This window comes from Crocodylus siamensis, chromosome 4 (genome assembly GCF_052110815.1).
Source record: "Crocodylus siamensis isolate JL-2025a chromosome 4, ASM5211081v1, whole genome shotgun sequence".
In the NCBI taxonomy this organism is placed as follows: domain Eukaryota; kingdom Metazoa; phylum Chordata; order Crocodylia; family Crocodylidae; genus Crocodylus; species Crocodylus siamensis.
This window is the reverse complement of record NC_143398.1, coordinates 43275267-43287801: the sequence shown is the minus strand read 5'-3', so window position 1 is coordinate 43287801 and position 12535 is coordinate 43275267. Positions and strand designations below refer to the sequence as shown.

Sequence of the window (12535 nt, the reverse complement as noted above, 5' to 3'; positions counted from 1 at the left end):
GTTGACTGAGAGTAGATTCAAGCTAAATATCATGAGGCACTACTTCACAGTCAGGGCGGCTAGGATCTGGAACCAACTTCCAAGGGAAGTGATACACGCTCCTACTTTGGGGGTCTTCAAAAGGAGGCTAGATAGACACCTAGCTGAGGTCATTTGACCCCAGCTTTCTTTCCTGCTATGGATCTAGTCACAGAAGGCCACCAGGTTGGTCTGACAGGACCTGCCTCTAATGAACCTGTGTTGGTTGCCCCTAAGCATAATCTCCCCTGCTGGCTCCTCATAGACATGTACCAGAATAATTCTCTCAAAAACCTTGCCCAGGATTGAGGTAAGACTAACTGGCCTATAGTTCCCTGGGTCCTCCTTCCTCCCCTTTTTGAAGATGGGAACCACATTAGCCCTCTTCCAGTCCTCTGGCACCACACCAGAGCACCATGGGTGCTCTTACAGCCGTGCCAGGGGTCCCACAATGACCTCAGCCAATTCCCTCAGTACTCGAGATTTGTTTGATGATCTGCTCAGGTCCCTTCCGACCCTACCAGCTATGAAACTATGGAAAGGGCATGGGAGGACACAGATCAATGCCCCCACAGCGAGGGAGGGATTAGGGTTGGGACAAGCTGCCCAACTAGGGTAGGGGGGTGAGGGATTTGGGGAGGGGAGCAATGGGGTGCAGGATGCAGGTGCAGCAGCGCTGGAAGAGGGGGCTATGCCCTGCTGCTGCTTGGCTAGCCAGGGCGTGGGGAGGGAGGGCGCAATGTAGGTGCAGCTCACTTTGGGTGGAAGGGGGCAAGTGGCAGCAGGGCACAGCCCCTGCTCCCAGCACTGCCACACCTGCATCCCGTGCCCCATCACACTGGCTGGACAAGCAGCAGCAGGGGATAGCCCCTGCTGCCAGAGCTGCTGTAACTGCATCCTGCGCCCTCCCTCCCCCAACCCCAGCTGGATAGTTTGTCCAGCCCCAATCCTTCTCTCACTGTGGGGGCATTGATTTGCCTCCCCCATGCCCCTTCCCTCCCCCCTAAGCCCACCACAACAGACTTACCAACTGGAGGCAGCCAGCTGTGTCCAGTGTCTTGAGGACTGCTGCCTGTTTAGTCTATGGCTGAATCTCCGAAGTGGCACCAAGCCTTCGGATCCAATTCAGCCAAATCGAATTGGGACAGTGATTTGAATTTTGAATTGAATCACTGGCCCTCCAAATCGGCTGAATCTGAATCCAAAGTGAATACTTGCTGTTTCACACAGGCTTAGTAAGAAGCTGCAGCTGCACTACTGCTGGGAGCGGGGGAGGGATAGTTGGGGGAACAGTGGAAGTGAAAAGCTTGTGGCAGAAATATTTGCATCAGAACACCAGCCCACGTCAGAGAGGTTTTTCTGGCCTGAGGCTCTGAAAAGCTGCCAACTGCTGAACTGAAGGAAAGCTGGTCCAGTGGTCATGGTGGTGGCTTTGATCTCAGTTCAGCTGCTCACTCCAGTGAAATTCTTCTATACAACTCTGAAGCTGTATTAAAAGAAAGGTAGCAAGCAGGTATTTGACACCACTACAAAGTGTTTTCTAGAACAAATCCTGGCAATTGACAGAAACCACACACAGGAGTTGGGATTATGTTCAGTAAAAATGAACTGCCTGAAGAAGCATGAGGACAAGATATGAGAAAGCTATACCCTATGAACTCGGCATAACATGAAGGTTGCTAGTTCTGTGGTTTCCAAAGTAAGAAAGAACTTGGTAGGATGGCGTAGTCAGCAGAATCAGGACAGTATCTGAAACCCAGAATGAACATAAAGAAACTGAAAAAAGTTTTTACACCAACAGTACAACAGTGGGCTGTGGAAAAGAATAGCATTACCTTTATATGAAGAACAGGGACTTAACTGTTCAACAGTTGCTGACTATCTTTACAGATTTCTGAAAATTCTGCCTCTCAATCAGACCCCCAAGATCAGATCACATGCCAAACAAAAGCTAAAAGCTCATTTCAACATTTGGGAGAAAACTTTCACTGATCTCTCTTTGCTATCTCTGCTAAGTTGCTGAAGAACAGTATGTTTTCAAGTATATTGTTTTCAGGCACATCGTTCCCACTGAAATAGACGGAGAAGGAAAGCAACACAAAATGTGAAGAAAATTATAATATAAAAGATCCTATCTCAGACCTTTTGTTTCATTACTGAATAAATGCAACATCGTTGCTGACAGATTGACAGATTACAATAATTCACCCAAACTCAGAGGTAAATTGTCTTCCTTTAGCTATTGTAAAGAAGCTTGAAACTTACCCAAGTTCCAGTAAAATGGAATTTAGAAATATTAAAAACTACCTTTGTTATTCAGCTACTCAAGAGCCTACATAATAGAAACTGACCAAGATGCTCAGTACAAAAGCAGCATCTTTAGGATTAATGGATACATTAGCAATGATTTGAACAGTGTAATCGATGCCAAGGGAGATAATTCCGCTGAGAAGGAGCCTACCTCTACTGAGTAGAAATGTCTATCTTAAGGTTTTGCTAATTTCATAGTTAGTAGGGTCGGAAGAGACCATCAAGTCCGACCTCCTGCCTTGGCAGGAAAAAGTACTGGGGTCTAACAACCCCAGCAAGGTGTTTGTTTAGCCTCCTCTTAAAGACCCCCAGGGTAGGAGCCAGCACCACTTCTCTTGGAAGCTGCTTCCAGATCCTAGCTGCCCTGACAGAGAAGTAGCGCCTTCTGATGTCTAGTCTGAAACTACCCTCTGCCAGCTTGTGACAGTTATTTCTAGTCACTCCTGGTGGTGCTCGGGGGAACAGGGACTCCCCCAATGCCTGCTGGTTCCCCCTGACTAGTTTGTAAACAGCCACTAGATCCCCCCTCAGCCTTCTCTTGTGGAGGCTGAACAGGTTCAGGTCCCTTAGCCTCTCCTCGTACGGCCTGCCATGCTGCCCCTTGATCATGCGAATGGCCCTCCTCTGGACCCTCTCCATGTTGTCCACATCCCTCCTGAAGTGCAGCACCTAGAACTGGATGCAGTACTCCAGCTGCGGCCTGACCAGTGTTGCATAGAGGGGGAGGATCACCTCCTTGGACCTGCTCATGATGCATCTGTGGATGCATGACAGGGTGCAGTTAGCCTTCCTGACCATGTCCTCACCTTGTTGGCCCATGTTCATCTTGGAATCAGTAATGACTCCAAGATCCTTTTCTACCTCTGCACTAATGACAAGGGAGTTCCCCAGCCTGTAGGTATGCTGCTGGTTTTTCCTCCCCAGGTGCATCACCTGGCACTTGTCAGTGTTGAATCCCATCCTGGTCTCATCCACCCACTCCTGTAACCTGTCTAGGTCTGATTGCAGCCTATTCCTCCCTTCTAGTGTGCCCACTTCCCCCCACATTTTAGTGTCATCAGCAAATCTGAACAGGGTGCTTTTTATCCCCTCGTCCAAGTCACTGATGAAGATGTTGAAAAGTGCATGCCTGACGACCGAGCCCTGGGGGACCCCACTGCCCACATCCCTCCGGGTTGAAAATGCCCCATCCACCACCACCTTCTGGGTGCAGCCCTCTAGCCAGTTAGCGACCCATTTGACTGTGTAGACGTCGACACCAGTCTCCCAGTTTTTTAATGAGAACGGAGTGAGAGACTGTGTCGAAGGCCTTCCTAAAGTCCAGAAAGACTACGTCCACTGCTATCCCTGCGTCTAAGGATTTTGCAACCTGGTCATAGAAGGCCATCAGGTTGGTCTGACAGCAAAGAAAGTAAATGGACAAAATCTTCCTCTATGCCACATAAAGATCAGTTTTAAGTATGTGTTGAACCTTCTGAGTTTCTGGATCTATAATATTATGTTTAAATTTGTTATAGATAATCATTTCAGGAGAAAGTTTGAGATGTCCAGTGTACAGGCCCTGTTAGTTAAATGTATAAGGAATCCAGGAAAGGGGAACTAGGAAAATATCTACACAGAAGGTTGGCTAATGGAATATGTGTGACAGAGAGCCAAAGGCTTCTGTCATTTTGACTGGAGAATGCAATGGGCTAAAGCTTGCTGTGTGGGCTGGTGGCAGAGGGCAGGACAGACTTTAAGCCAAGGGGGAACACCTGACTTAGTTAAAGAGCACTTAACTAACTTAAAGGTTAGTGCTGACTTAGTTAAGGAGCACTTAGAAGGGCTGGATGGGTACAAGTCAGCCAGCCCGGATGACCTCTATCCACAGGTGCTGAAGGAATTGGCCAGCGTCATTGCTGAGCTGCTGGCACAGCTGTTTGAGCTCTCATGGTGCTCTGGACAGGTCCCTGAGGACTAGAAAAAGGCCAATGTGGTACCCATTTTTAAGAAGGGGAGAAGGGAGGAGCCAGGTAACTTTAGGCCAGTCAGTCTTACCTCTATCCCTGGGAAAATACTAAAAAAATCATCAAAGAGCGTATTTGTAGAAGCCCAGCAGGAGAAATGACACTGAATGGAAACCAGCACGGGTTCATCGCAGGTAGATCCTGCCTGACAAACCTTAAAGTCTTTTATGACCAGATTACACACTGCCTTGACAAAGGAGCGGAGGTCAATGTCATCTATCTGGATTTTAGGAAGGCCTTTGACTCAGTTTCACATCCTAGTCTCATAGGGAAGCTAACGGGGTGTGGAGCGGATGCCTACACAGTCAGGTGGATGGCTAACTGGCTTCGGGAGAGTGGTGGTTGATGGGTCACTTTCAACCTGGAAGGAGGTGGGCAGTGGGATCCCACAGAGTTTGGTCCTTGGGCTGGAATTATTTAATATCTTCATCAGTGATTTGGACAAGTGTGTGTTGAGCACCCTCTCCAATTTCGCAGATGATACAGAATTATGGGGCAAAGTTAATACACAGGAGGGCAGGGAGCAGTTACAGCCCGACCTTGACAGGTTAGATCAATGGGCGGAACGTAATTCAACAAAGATAAGCATAAGGTACTCCACCTAGGAAGGAGGAATCCCTAGCAAACCTACAGGCTCAGGGATGTCCTCCTCAGAAGCTCAGAGTCAGTAGTGCAACGAGGCCATCAACAAAGTCAATTGCACCTTGACGTGTATTAGCAGATGCATGACCAACAGATTGAGGGAGGTGATGCTCCTCCTCTATGCACCAGTCAGGTCACAGTTGGAGTACTGTGTCTGGTTTTGGGCGCTGCACTTCAAGAGGGACATGGAGGATCTGGAAAGGGATCAGAGGAGGGCCACCTGCATGATTAATCGTCTCCGTAAAAGACCCTATGAGGACAGGTTGAGAGATCTGGATCTCTTCAGTCTATACAAAAGACGGCTGAGGGGTGACCTTGTGGCCTATAAATTTATCAGGGGATGACAGCAGGGAATTGGGAATGCGCTGTTTTCCAGAACGCCCTAGGGAGTAACTAGGAATAATGGGTGCAAACTAGTGGACAGCAGATTTAGGTTGGACATTAGGAAGAAATTTTTTACAATACGGGTGGCCAGAGTCTGGAATGGACTTCCAAGAGAAGTGGTGCTGTCACCTAACTTGGAGGTCTTCAAGAGGAGGCTTGACAATCATGTGGCTGGGGTTGTCTCACCTGAGTCCTCTTTCTTGCCAGGGGCAGGGGGTTGGACATGATGATCCATTGGGTCCCTTCCGACTATAATCTATGAAAAACCTGTGGGTGGGTCAGTAGCCACCTGACCAGAAGGGGCAGTGCTTAGGGGCATACAAGAAATGGAAAACTCTAGAACTCTTTGTTCAGAGATGATTTTTTTTAGACCAACTAAGAAATCACCAAAAAAAAAAAAAAAAAAAAAAAAAAAATCTTTTTCTTCACGCTTATGGGCATGCATGACCTTCCTCAGACTTAGGGAAAATTAAAGATGGTAAAAAGTCCCCATAGGTATTTGCCCTGAGTCTGAGGAAGGGCGTGTGTGCCTGAAAGTTTGCAAAAAAAGATTTTTTTTTGTGATTTCTTAGTTGCTCTAATAAAAGGTATCATCTCTGAACCAAGAATTCTAGAGTTTTGTGGGGTTTTTTTTGTCTCAGACCAACACTGTTACCAAATACATTTCTAGGGGCATTTAAGGCCAGTGTCTAGAGCAAGGCGGGCAGGCTGGCACTGCAAGATACAGAATTTCTGAGAGAGATGGGCTTCAGAAAACAGGACAATGGACACTCAAGCTACCCAAGGAACTAGATGGAGATACCCAAAGGGGAAGCATGGCTTGTGGTGGGGCACTGACCCAGAGCAAGGGTAGAGTTTAGTTTCAAACGGGTTTGCTTGTATTTGTGTTGTGTTTAAATCTAAGTCTGGAGGACTGAGTTGTGGCTATGGGGTAGTATGGAGGGCACAGGGGTGCCGGTGGTGCACCCAACTTAGAGCCTTGCCTGGGTCAGAGATCCTCAGGGAAACAGAGAAGAATGAGAGCAGCCTGGCCTGGGTTGGGTACCCTAGGGGGCTGTCATAAGGGACAGGGCCGTGGGGCCCACAGCTTGAGAGGACAAGACCAGGGTTGAGGCCCATAAGCCAAGGGTCAGGACAGTGGACCTTGGCTGAGAAATGCAGCCAGAATAAGAGGACCAAAGCTGGGAAGGTTGCAGCCCGGACAAAGGGTTAAGGTCTTCGGGCCCCTCCAAGGTAATGGCCTTAAGGCAGAGAGGCTGTGCAGTGCAACATGGCTCTGAATTGAGCAGGCTCAGTCGAGCCTGAAGAGAAGCTGGGCAGAAAGGGTGTCCAGAGTCCAATGATCTCTAAGGGCAACCTGCCTGTTTAACTTCAACACAAAGATGTGGCAGGTGACACAGCATGGTGGACCCCTGAGAGGTCAGAGAGGGCACAAAACTGGCAGAGAGGAGCCAGGCAGCTACTAGGTAGAGAGCACAACATGGCCACCCTCAGAGCCTGACTGGTTATGGTATCTCTCCCACAATTCTCCGAGTTTTCCATGATATTCTTTTTGAACGACAGACCTGCAATTTTCCTACATATTCATAAACTATTCTTGAAGCTAGTCACGTTCAGCAGTGATAGATTCATTCAATTTATCAAAAAGTATCAAATAGAAAATAGAAAGAAGCTACAAAGTTTGTTGTCACAGACAGAGCCTCATGAGAGGCTTTTCACCTTCACATAGAAGGAATGCATGCTACATCACCTTCCTCTCTGGAGAGAGACAGAGGCCCAATAGGAGGTATTTTTGAATTTTGAATTTTTCAATACAGTCTGTAGCTCAGTAGGTGAAAGAAGTCACTTTGCACTTCATGTATTTCCCACCAGCATCCATTTCAGAACAAAAGGGGCAGAATGGGAAGTCACAGCATGAGAACCAGAAATAAGTGAAGAGGAAGAGGAAGAAAACAATAGTCTCTTACCTGTGTTTAACACCAACTGCTGTTGTTCAGGCTGAAATGAATATAGTACATTTACATATTCAACCCATTTACTTAGGAATAACAGCAGTGACAAGAAATTACTTGTGAGATAGTGATTTTGATGGGGAGCACCCAAATTAGAGTAGTCTAGAAAGAAAGCAGATTGTGAAGAGGAAATGAAGAGAGAAATACAGTAAAATTCCCTTGCACTTAGGCAGGATGAAGTGCATCCAGGGATGGTGGTTTTCTTTCTTCATTTGAGGGGGAAGAATTAGTGGATTCAGACTGATTTAGCAACAATTATTATTTCACCAAGCAAGGCCACTATCTGGCTCACAGTATTTGGTATTTAGATATAATTATAACTCAATGTTACCTGTCTGATAATAAGAAAGAACAAAAAACAAACAAAAAACCCTTTACATTATACATCCCAATGCCATGCTGGTTCACATTCTTTCATGGAGAGTAATAAAAGCCAGAAGTCCTCTTATATTATTTTCAGGAGTTAAACAATACAGAAAATTCTATTCATTAGTAGCAGTAGAGTGGGTATATATTTTTCATTACTTACACTGTATATATATAAAGGTCTATGAGGGTCAAGTAAAGAAAATTATTATTTTTTTTAAAGTCATTAAAATATGTTCCCTTTACTTTTTAATAACAATTTTCTACCCAACTCTGCCACTGGCTTCCTATCTTAGCTTGGATAAGTTCCTTAATATACTTGTACCTCAGTTTCCTTATGACAAGTGAGAGAAACTTACCTTTCTAAAATGCTTTGAGTGAGAGTTATAGATTTAAAGTATTAGAGAAGAGCTACAAGTTATTATTAGACTGGACTCTCACTCTAGATAGGGAGTTCAATTCAATTCAATTCTAGGATCTCAATTGTTTATATTACTAATAATACAAATACATTAATTATGTTCATCTGTTTCTAAATGTTCTTAGTGAGAATATCATATTTTTATATATACTTATTAAGAACTAGGGTCTAATTCTGGAATTATATACAATTGGCTGTTATGTACATGACTTCTGTTTGTGTTGCGTTCATAATATATGAAGTGCAGGCTTATCTATTTAAAATCTAACATTTATTTGGATGGCCTTAGGAGAATACCCCACAGTGCAGAAATTTTCTGCAGTCAATTTGGAGATGTTTGTTGAATAGCACAAGAATGATTTGTTATGCACAATAAAAGAAGTTCTTAACTTTTTTAAAAATGTGATCAATTTGCTAACATTGTGGTAGTACCCTGCCCTGCCAAATGAAGATCAATCAGATTTTAATGTTTCTTTTCCTGAAGCCATTGTGTGACAAGCGTGATTCTGTAAGAACTTCACAATCTCAGAACAAACACAAATGGCCTAATACTGAGTATTAATATTAGTATTGGTATTAATATTAGCATTGAGTATTGAGAAAATTTGACTTCACTGATGCAAGTAGGCTTTTGGATTAGGCTTTTCCCACTTTTAGAAGTAAAAGCAGAGTTTAAAATAAAAATTTTCCCTTTCTGTGCACAAAGAGAATAGTTTTCTCCATACTTAAACCACTTCTCTTCCTTACCATTTTATACTGCTTCATTTTTTTCTCCATATATACCTAGCAGTTGCACCCACCAGACAATTGAGCCTAATGGCATGTGCCCCCCCACCACTAGAATCCTTTTCCGCTTCTATACTTCTGCAGACCTGGGGACAAGGGAATCATGTGTAGGAATGACAAGTAAAACCCACGCCCCATCACTGGTATAAGCATGGAGAAGACGCTTCATTGCTTTTGCTTTTCACAAAATTAAATCTTGTTTGACATAAGATTTATCCTGAACAAACCACAAGCAAAAGGAGCTTCTTATCGAGGAGTACATAAAATTTCAGCTCATATGTTAGAGGCCAAAGCCATATTTTTGGAATCCCTGTGCTTCCTGACTGGGTCTTCCAGCCTGCTACCCACAGTTATAGCACTCTACTATTTCATCCAGATCCCATCCTAAAACAAGCATTTCACTATAAAGGGAAGGCCACATGGATAGGTAAGGCAGCCTGAATCTAAACTCACCACACATTTATTGCAAAGCAAAGGGGGTATATAAAGCAAGATCAATAATGTGCAATTGTTCCCTGTTCATAAAGTTTTATAACCCTGTGAAAGACCCTGCAGTGTAGGGTTAGCATGGTAATAGAGAGGCTGCTGATACCCACTTCTGCCTGCATGGACAAAACTTGTAAACAGACAGCATCAGATACACATGCTAAAAAACCAAAGCAAACACCAAAGCATACAGATAGTTAGAATTTACTTTATTACAATAATAAATGCACTGGTAGGCTTCCTAATTGCTTTAAAATTGTAAATATATCAATAAAACATTGCCCAAATGATCTCTCTCTCTCTGTATTTTATACACACACACACACACACACACACACACACATATATACACGTACACACACACACACACACACACACACAAAATAAATAAATATATATAAATATATAAATATATATAGTCGTATTTTGTTTTAATCGTGGAGGAACATGGAGTTTTGGGAATTTTAAAGAGTGAATTTGGAATTTTTTTTTTTTTAACAGAGCATTAGCAATTTTGAAACAGGGAACACCAGGAGCCCTGCTGGTGAGGCAAGTGACAGGACCCAGGCAGAGGAACCTACCCAGGGCTGGAACCAGGGACCCAGCTGGAGGGCAAACAAGGTGGCTGACCTCCTGACCATTTGGAGCCAGGAGGACATGCTTTGACAGTTCAAAGCAGGCCACCACAATAAGCACAACTTGTCCCATAACAAACAACTTGCCTCACAATGGCACAACTTGCCCCACATCAAAGTGCATGTTCAGACATGTGTGCTGAGGCACAAATCTCCAGCTCTGCTATCTGAGGTGCTGCAAGCGCACGTGCCTCCATGTGTGTATGTGCCTAAGGGGTTATTTCCCATAATACATACACAGAAGCTGTTATTAATTAGTGCCTCATAATTATACAGAGGTAATATCATTCTAATCTTTGAATATCATTTAAACTAACTGAGAAGGATGGTAAAAAATTTGCTCCTACATAGAAGTATTGCACATAGTGTGGTAGGTTACTATACTTGAACTATATATGAAGAGTAGCTTAGCTCAATGCTTGGTCACCACATATATTATATTCTTTACAATACTTGCTTGTAATTACTGCTTAAGGTTTATCTGTTTCTATATTTAATTCACTTTGCTGTAAAGGCTAAATTTTAATTACAGGAAAGCTGTCATCATCTCTTAGTAAGGTAGCTCATGGAACGCAGCAATGATTCCTTTTACACTTCTGTTTTTGAAGCAGAGATTTATACACACGCTCCCCCTATAAGTATACATATATATACACACATCATAATGCAATAGATGTTATAAATCCTGAAGAAAAGACACATCTTCATCTGATCATTTGACTGATGTCACTAAGGTTGTCTCCTACTCTGAAATAAACTAGTGATTAAAAGAAACAGGGATTACTTTGTATACCAACCACAGTTATGACTGGTACTTCTACATACCCTGCACTCTAAAGCTCATATACCTTAGATGGTCTTTGTCAGGCTAGTAGAAGGCCTAAGATGGCCCTCCGAACCAGAAAAAAAAATCCTGAATACACTTCTTATCCATCATGTCCATACCATTTAATTGGGCCACAAAACTCTTTGTGTTGGTGCTGCAGTCTTTCTCCTCCACAGCATGACTTATAAAACTAAAATGTATAACATCACATATCAGCCTAGAACTTTGGCCTATCATGTATTGTTTGTGAAATTCTTTTTTTCCCTTCCTGCCATTCCTTAGTGGTACTGTAGATGAATGAGTGGCTGTATTATCTGTGTGTATGTGTGTCTGTTTTTGTCCTTGACTTACTTTTCTTCTTTCTTCCTCATTCTTTTCTCTCTCTCTTTTTTACAATGTCTCAGTACTAGTCAGACCCTCTCTGTTCAACACTCTTCTTTTATTCCTAAAAACACTCATAATGCTATTCAAAGAGTATGTATTTGTACAGAAGGAATAGAAGGAATACATACAGAGTGCTTACCACCGGGTAAAATGATGTGCTCCCTGAGATTTTTCCACATATTGTATGCACTGTTGTCCTTCACTTAAGTTATGAAATAAAAAGAAATATCTTTTTCTTTTGAATTCTTGAGAAAAGTTTGAGCAATTATCATTGAATGTTTGTCTTCTTAGGTTCAAAACCAATAATAAAAAGGCTAGAAAGAAAACTACAAAGAACTGTACTTCAGTATGGAATGTATACAAATGTGGCAGGATCTTTACGAACAAGGGAAGAATGACTTACAAACTAGGTTACCACATAAAGTGTAGAAAAATCCATTCACCTTATCAGAATGCAAGTTAAGAAAGCTGGAGAACATCTAAGATTTTAAGGTTTTACCATTTTGTACTTTGCAACCAAGATCTCCTTTCCCCTGACTCCCTGATTCCCTTTCACAAGTCCTCAGGTCATAGATTCCCAACCCACTGCCTCAGAGGTGGGGAAGCTTTATCTGGGCCAGCAGAGAAACCAAAAACTGTGGTCCCTTAAAGGGTTGCTTCCTCTTCCTCTCCTTATGGCCTCAAGGAGTAGGGAAGGGGGCTTTGCGGCTCAATGATTGAACATAAGGGTGAAACGTAAGTCTCTTGGCTACCACACTATCTGTAAGTGGACATGTAAATGCTTTCTATTTTATATTATATTATATTTTATATCCTTTCCACCTAGGTTTGGGATTAGAATAGGACCAGATTTCAGGAGATTACTATAGGCACGAGCAGCCCAAAATATCAGTGGGTAGATAAGCTTGTAAAAGTCAAATTGTCACACAAGATGCCTATAAAAGGTAACTGCTCATCAGGGACTCCAGTTCCATGAAAAACTGGAATTGGAACAGGATTAGTCCAAGACATCATTTAAAGAAGGAAGGCTGTTACTTCTAATGTCTCATACAGTGAGGATAACAGTTTTTCCTCAGCCCTTTAACTCTCATATAAGGGGAGTGTAATGAAGCCCCACAACCAATGCTGAGACCAAGCTAACAGGGTCTGGTGGAATGACTTCTCCACCTGGTGGAATAAGTTATAAAGGAAGGATGAAGTGCACTGGATGGGATGAGTTAATAAAATTGTGGTCCAGATAAACCACATCCATAGTGTCT

General features: G+C 43.2%; 1 protein-coding gene across 9 annotated transcripts in view; it reads right to left on the bottom strand.

Annotated features, from left to right (window-relative positions):
• CADPS2 (calcium dependent secretion activator 2) overlaps window positions 1-12535 on the bottom strand; it is a 619537-nt gene that overhangs the window by 132338 nt on the left and 474664 nt on the right. The window lies entirely within an intron of this gene.